The sequence below is a fragment of the Corvus brachyrhynchos genome, unplaced genomic scaffold (assembly GCF_000691975.1).
Source record: "Corvus brachyrhynchos isolate BGI_N302 unplaced genomic scaffold, ASM69197v1 scaffold70, whole genome shotgun sequence".
Taxonomy (NCBI): domain Eukaryota; kingdom Metazoa; phylum Chordata; class Aves; order Passeriformes; family Corvidae; genus Corvus; species Corvus brachyrhynchos.
The window spans coordinates 4,068,381-4,075,165 of record NW_008236217.1 but is presented as its reverse complement, the minus strand read 5'-3'; the positions used below and the strand labels follow the sequence as shown (position 1 = coordinate 4,075,165).

The window sequence follows — 6,785 nt, the reverse complement described above, 5'->3', positions numbered from 1 at the left end:
CAAACCTTGGGATCAGGTGTGCAGCAAGAAAAGAATGCAAATCTGGGTCAACTCTCTTGCAAAGGCACAGGGCAGCATGATTCCCAGCCTTGGGTATCAGACCAGAGTTCACAGGCAGCCACTTGCATCTAAGAGACAAGCTGGGATGCTGCTAGGTTGGTAACAGAGGCTTCATTGAAAGCTAGAGAAAATTGTCTTTGTAATGACAACAGAGGGAAACTTTTAACTCCAACCTAATTGCCTGGGAAGTATTTGCATTTTCCTGCAAATTTAGAGTCTGCTAGTAGTACTGTAGAGCAAGCTCTGTCAAGACACCATATATGGATCCTTTCTGTTTCTAGAGGAAATACTTGATGTTGTCCTGTTGTTCTCCAGAAACCACCCCACACACACGACACTAGTCCTAGCACCAGGACTCAGGAGCTGAGGAAAGGCTGCATCAGAGGAAATGTTAACACAATCTCTTTATGATTTCTTCCCACAACCATTATAATACTTTGTCTTGAATCTACTGCTGGTTTTAGTGGAATATACTAAGGCTTAGGGGAAGGTGTCCCAGCGCATGGCAGGGGGTTTGGAATGAGATGATATTTGAGGTCCTTTCCAACCCAAGCCTGTGTAAAACTCCATGATTCTGTGTACAGGGCAAGTGGTTGGATCCTCAGCAATCCTCAGCACCAGCCAGCTGTGTCTGATGGTGCACTTGATGAAGTGCCTCTGGGGCTCTTGATGAGGCTGAAACTGCCTTCAGCCTCAGTCTGGGATGTATAGTGACTTGTATCTTCCATGCCAGAGGAGCCTGGTGAGCAAAGCAGGCAACAGAATTGACATTTTCCATTACATTTCTGGCTTAATACCATTGATGGGACAAATGACTGGGTAATGTGCCTTGCTGGTGGTCTATTTCCTTCTTTCACCAGTCAGGGAAGCCCTGTTGAAGGAGGTGGGGAAGAGCAACTTCTGCAGCGGATATACCTGTGGTCAGGACCTGTGCTATGCCTCCCACTGCTATGAATCATAGAATCAGAATCATAGAAGGATTTTGTTTAGAAGGGACCTTAAAGATCACCTAGCTCTAAGTCTCCTGCAGTGGACAGGGACACCTTTCACTAGACCAGGTTGCTCAGAGCCCCACCCAACCCGGTCTTCAATGCTTCCAGGGATGGGTCTTCCGCAAATTCTCAGGGCAATCCTCTATTTCCTAAAAACTACTGAGAACAGTTTGACATCTGCCTGAGAGGAGCAAGTCATAACCTCATCGACATTGTGTTTACTTTTTCTGCCTGAGAAGAAATTAGTTGTGAACCTAAGAAGAAGAAATTGTCATCCACATTCTAGGTCCATACCCAGCATGGTTCTTCTGTGTGTGAGTGTAACATGGAGAGAGCACAAGATCTCTGGGGTAATTCCTCCCTCAATTTTAGTGTTGTAAATATAAACACAAAGTAGGTGTCCTTTCAGCATCCTGCTCCACATTTACACTGTCAAGAGTGAGACAAACATGTGGTCATGTCCAGACATGTCATCAGTTACCAGTGTGTTGTCATGAAATAAAAATGCAATTGCAGTTTTCCAGTATTGTACAGTTTTTCCTCTACGTGTGCTACCGGATGCATCAAAGGAGATGAAAAGGCAGGGCTCCAGCTTTAGACTGAGAAGAGGTTTGCTGAGATATTGCAAGAAGCAATTCAGGTTGTTGACCTCTCATGTTCTTGTTTTGGTTCTGAAAGCAGAAAAGGTTCCTCTGTGCTCCAGGATGCAGTGGCAACCCTTTGATAGAGTAAATCAGTACTTAACAGGTAAAAAAACATTGCCATATGCTGAGAATAGCATGAACCTAGTCTTTAAAGAGCACTCCTACTTAATACCAGCTTTTTTTATTTAACTATGGACATGCTTATATTTTAGCAATTGTACCACAGAATGAAAAACATACTTTTTCTATGCAATATTCTTCCAGAATAGAGTGCTCCCATGCTGTTGATTCTGGGGTGACATTTTTAACTGAACAGCAAACCCAGTATTCAAGTACTTGATGAAATAACAATGTGTGATGGACATGAAGAGTTTATTGGGCACTGCAGTAGGAAGGAGAAAGCACAATAGCTGAGTAGTCAGACCTGATAGAAAGACTGGAAGCCAAATAGCCACCAATAAACATTTTCAGACCTAGCAATGAGTCCTTCCCAGTCAGACATCTGAACACCAATCTAAATGAGTCCTGGATCCACACATTGCAATTCCCCACCTTATGTAAAGTAATTGCGCACTGCAATTACCCTGCCTTTAATATATTGGGTCCTGAAGCTAATCTTACTGATGTGTCATTTCTTTGCATGCAATAGGTTCAAATTCCAGATTAAAACAAAGCAAAACAAAAAGTAAAAGTGGAACTTGTAAAGAGTATCAAGAGGAGAAGGAGATCCACTCTGGAGTTTATGTCAGTGGAATCAGAGATCAGAATGTTATCACTCAATATATCTGCCAATGTTTTGATGTAGGCATGCTATTGTATACCACTGCTTTCATTCCACCAGAGAGATTAAAAGTAAAATAAACTCAAAACTTGCCCCAACACAAAATGTAACTAAAATTCTGGCATCACCATATGCTTCTTCTTTGCTTTTTCATGTATATATTTGTGTATAGTTTGGAAAGTAACCATAGCATATTCTAGCAGGAGTCAGACAGGTCAATCTCTGTGAATTCAAGATAAAGCTGCATGCCTTGAAAAAAAAGCCAGGTCTGGAGACCAGGCTTGAGATAAACAGCCATCTGAAAGATAATAGATTTGCCTGACATTGTTGTATCCAGTAAATCATAACAAAACTTCAGAACACTGGAGAAAGGCCAGGAATCGGTGACTTACATTATTGTTTTATTATCACATTTTGGAAAGGTAAAACTAATAGCACTGTTTACTTTAACTAATATTAAGTAATTCTTAACTCATGGCTGCCCAAAAGTATCCTGCTTGAGACCACAATCAACTCACTTTCCAGCTGTGCTAAGAAAACAACCTTCCAGCTATGTCAAAGGAGAATGGAATGGGAAAGAAGGGAAACAGCATTTGGGAGGGCAACATACACCTGCTTGGGCTTCATTTCAATCTCACTCTTTTATCCTTTTGCTGTAATGGAGTGATTCCTCTAGAAGAGTTTTGCCATGTTAAAAATGAATATAAATGATGCTGCAAGGAAAATAAAAAAGGCAACTGTTTTCATAGCTGTATTTCAGACCCTTTCAATGATATAAAGCTGTGTTTGCCACAGGCTTTTTCCCAACAAGTGCCTGGTGAGCACATGCAGAATCAGCAGTGGTTGATGTGAAGCAGTGAGTGCACACGCAGGAGTGAAGTACGAGCTGTGATACACAGGACTTCTTTCTGGGGCAGAGGCAGACAGAGCTTACCTACCTGTGGTTTCTGGTTTGCTTGCTTGGTTTCTCTGAAGATATTGAGCAGCCTGGAGAGGAGGCAGCTGACAGCATTTGGTGCACACACAAATGACATGGAAAACAGAGCCTTGAACAAAGCAGGTGCCCATGTAGAAGGCCTCTGCCTGGTCTCTTGCTGTCAAACCACTCTCAATTCAGCCACCTTTTAGAAGTAACCCCATAAAAAAGGGACCAAGGCAACTTACTGGGGGGTGTGGATGTTCTGCCACAGGCAGACACTTTGAAGGATTCAGATTGTTCACATAACACTGCCTTGGATGCTAGTGAGGTGGCACCTCCTTCGTGGGAGCTCTACATCTCTGGCCAAGCTGCCCTGTGGTTATATACACCTTCCCCACAGCAAACATCAGAGGACAAAACTTGTCTCTTGAATTCATTGCATAATGGGAATAGGAAGAGTGACTAATTCTTGAGTGCTGATATTAGTGTGTATCTAAACTCCTAACTAACAAACTGTAAATAGCTCTAGTAGGTTTGTGTCTAAACCTCTAATGAGCAGACTGTAAATATTTACTTGGAGTTTCTTGTTTTTCAGGGGTAGACAAAACTCTCTGCAAACCACATAGTCTTTAACCACGCTTTTGTTCTGATATCTTGTTTTAAAACATTTTCTTCAAGGAGATACTGGAAGGGTTTGAAGGAAGCTGCTGTGTTAGTTCACAGGGTCAAAGTCAGAGGTGAGCTGTGAGTTAACTCTCTGAAGCTCAAATCTTACAGAGCTGTTAACAGCTGCTTTGTCCATACAGGATGAGATTCCCTCTACAGGACCTCTGAAAGAAGCAAGACTGAACCCTGCACACCATCCTCACTGGTGGGATATGAACCAGCACAGACAGAGATCCAGTTAGGGTTCTGTGAAAAACAAGCTACTTCTGCCCATTTCATCACCAAGCTCATACCAAACTGTGCCTTTTAGAAAGTTCCCATTTGATTCTCATTTTGCTGAAATTCTCCCTCTCATTTTGAGCCCTCTGTGTTTCCATTTTTCACTTGAAGAAAGAGCACCAAAATGCCAGGGAAAAGGCTATTCTCACAAAATTTCAAACCTAAGAGCAGTGGTTTGGAAATCTTACTGGGTGTACTCTGGGTGTTACTCTCTTGTGAGACTCCTGGCTGGCAAAATTAGAGAAGCCCACAATTTATGCTAATTCAATGAAATAAATGTGTTTGTGTCAATTTCATCCTTTAAATGTAAAAAAGAAGGCAATATGTGTTGGATTTTAAGGGTCTTTTCAATCCTAAATGATTCTATTAAGTGTTTCTCCTAATAAAAATTTAGAGTGATGTTACTTGTCTTTGCAATGGGCAATGACTCAGTTCTCAGGTTTTCACTTCTTTAGGAACTTGACCCTTTTTGCAGCACTTTACTAAGGGTAGACTTGATCTCTAAGAGCAGCAGAAATCTCTGACCACAACTATGGAGAACTTACTTGTCTATTTGCAACCTGTTGACAGCCCCAGACTTCACACTAAAAGTACTTGCGTTGCTCACAACAATTACATCAACCAAGTGTGGGCATGAATGCTGTCTGGCTTGGGGATCGCAGGACCCAGAGCCTGAACACAGCACTTCAGAGTCGCTTCTGTACTTCACTTGAACATCCCTGTAAGAAAGATCAGGACAAGCTTTTTAGCAGACTGTTGCAATGGAGTATGGGGTAGTGGTTTCAAACTAAAAGAGGGTAGGTTTAGATTAGATCCAAGGAAGAAACTTTTGGCAATGTAGATGGCAAAACACTAGAACAGGTAGCCCAGAGAGGTGGTGGATACCCCATTCCTGTAATTAATCAGCACAACCAATGACTCAAAGGGAGCTAAAATGATTCACACAGCTGAGCAGTTGGCCCATTGTACCAAATAAGTGTTATGCTCTTGATGTAAGTGGGCAAAGGGCCATGCCTGAGGAAGGCAGTCTTCTCTGAACTGTGTGCAGGCTGTGTAGGCTGTGATGCTCCAGACACCGTCACCGTGATGAGCCCAACAGCCTCCAGTATCTCTGGAGCTCCAGGGCAATAAGGGTGTAGGCCAACATCCCATGGAAGTAAGCACTCACAGCAGGCTTTACTGCAGTTTTCCTGAAACAGTGTTGGATTAGTGGTGACTCAGACACACACTGTTATTTGCGTTGCTGATAGCAAACAAAACCGATGATTTAGTCATCTGTCTGTATAAAAATAGAGCCCTGGGTAAGCAGCAGTATTCCTTGAACAGGCTCTCACTGAAGGGAAGGATTTTCTGGCTCCTAAATGAGAAATCAAGTCTTTATCCAGTAGAGTGACAGGGTAGGTGGTCTATTGAAATCCTACCTTATGGCTTTGGATAAATAGGGAAGCTGGGCTACACAGACACTTAGTCCAACAAGTTAATGTTTCAGAGATTTCTCTTAGGGTGGCTTGGCAGATTTTCACTCTTCACCTCAAAATGTTCCTCTTGTGCTTTTGTCAGGAATCAAACATGCATCACTTTTAAGAGACCCAGCCTTTTCAATTTCCAAATGAGATGTTACCTGCAATAGGTAGCTTTTTTCAAGATGATTGTGTGTGCTCTTTACAGCTCTATTTCCATGAGCTGAAAGGAAACCTCACTGAGATTTCCTCCCTCTTTGACTTGGCAGTGAAGGACAGAGGGCAAGTGGCTCTCAGGACAGTGTGTCTCAGGCTTGTCCTGTTTCTAGAGGTGTGCTGGTGTCAGGGGTGGCCTGTGATGGGAGGTCATACATTGTCCTGGCCCTTCCTTTGCACGCCAAACTCCTCAGGCCTCTCTGGCTACCATCAGGATTCCATGCTGAAAAAAAAACATTTTGGGTGCCCAGGATAAGCTGCCTCTTGAGTATCCACACCTAGGGATTCTTAAGGCAAAATGCAGAAGATTTTTCTAAAATTTTAGCCATATTTCCTGCTCCTTACAGCACATAGGTGTGTGCACACCTATGCACTTGTGTGTGCTTGTGTGTACAGGATCCTGCACAAAAGTCCTGCTTCTTTACAGACTATGGTTGATGATATTCTCATGCTGAAATTATTGATATCATCTGACCTGATGAAGTAATCTGGTCTTCAGGAGATTTCTGCCCCAGTACAAGTAAGAATGGCTATTTTTTACATGTTATTTGTAGATTAAAGTTAAACTGGAAAAGGAGGACATTCTAAGCAAATATTCAATGTTTGGTATCCAGGCATTTCGGATGTCACTTTATGGATGGAAACTGAAATGTATAACCTGATGCAATTCAAAATTTTACAAATAAAACCTCCAGATTTATCGCAAGGAATCCTTCACCACACACTGGTGAGATCTCAGTGTTTATTACTGAGAGATTCATAGCAGGA

The 6,785-nt window shown here is 42.4% G+C and overlaps 1 long non-coding RNA gene across 1 annotated transcript in view; it reads right to left on the bottom strand.

Moving 5' to 3' along the window:
* Positions 1 to 1,942: 1,942 nt before the first annotated feature.
* LOC108449482 overlaps positions 1,943 to 6,785 on the bottom strand; it is a 17,467-nt gene continuing 12,624 nt past the window's right edge. Inside the window, exon 4 of the long non-coding RNA XR_001865637.1 lies at positions 1,943 to 5,060. This is a non-coding gene — a long non-coding RNA (uncharacterized LOC108449482). The remainder of the gene's footprint in view (positions 5,061 to 6,785) is intronic.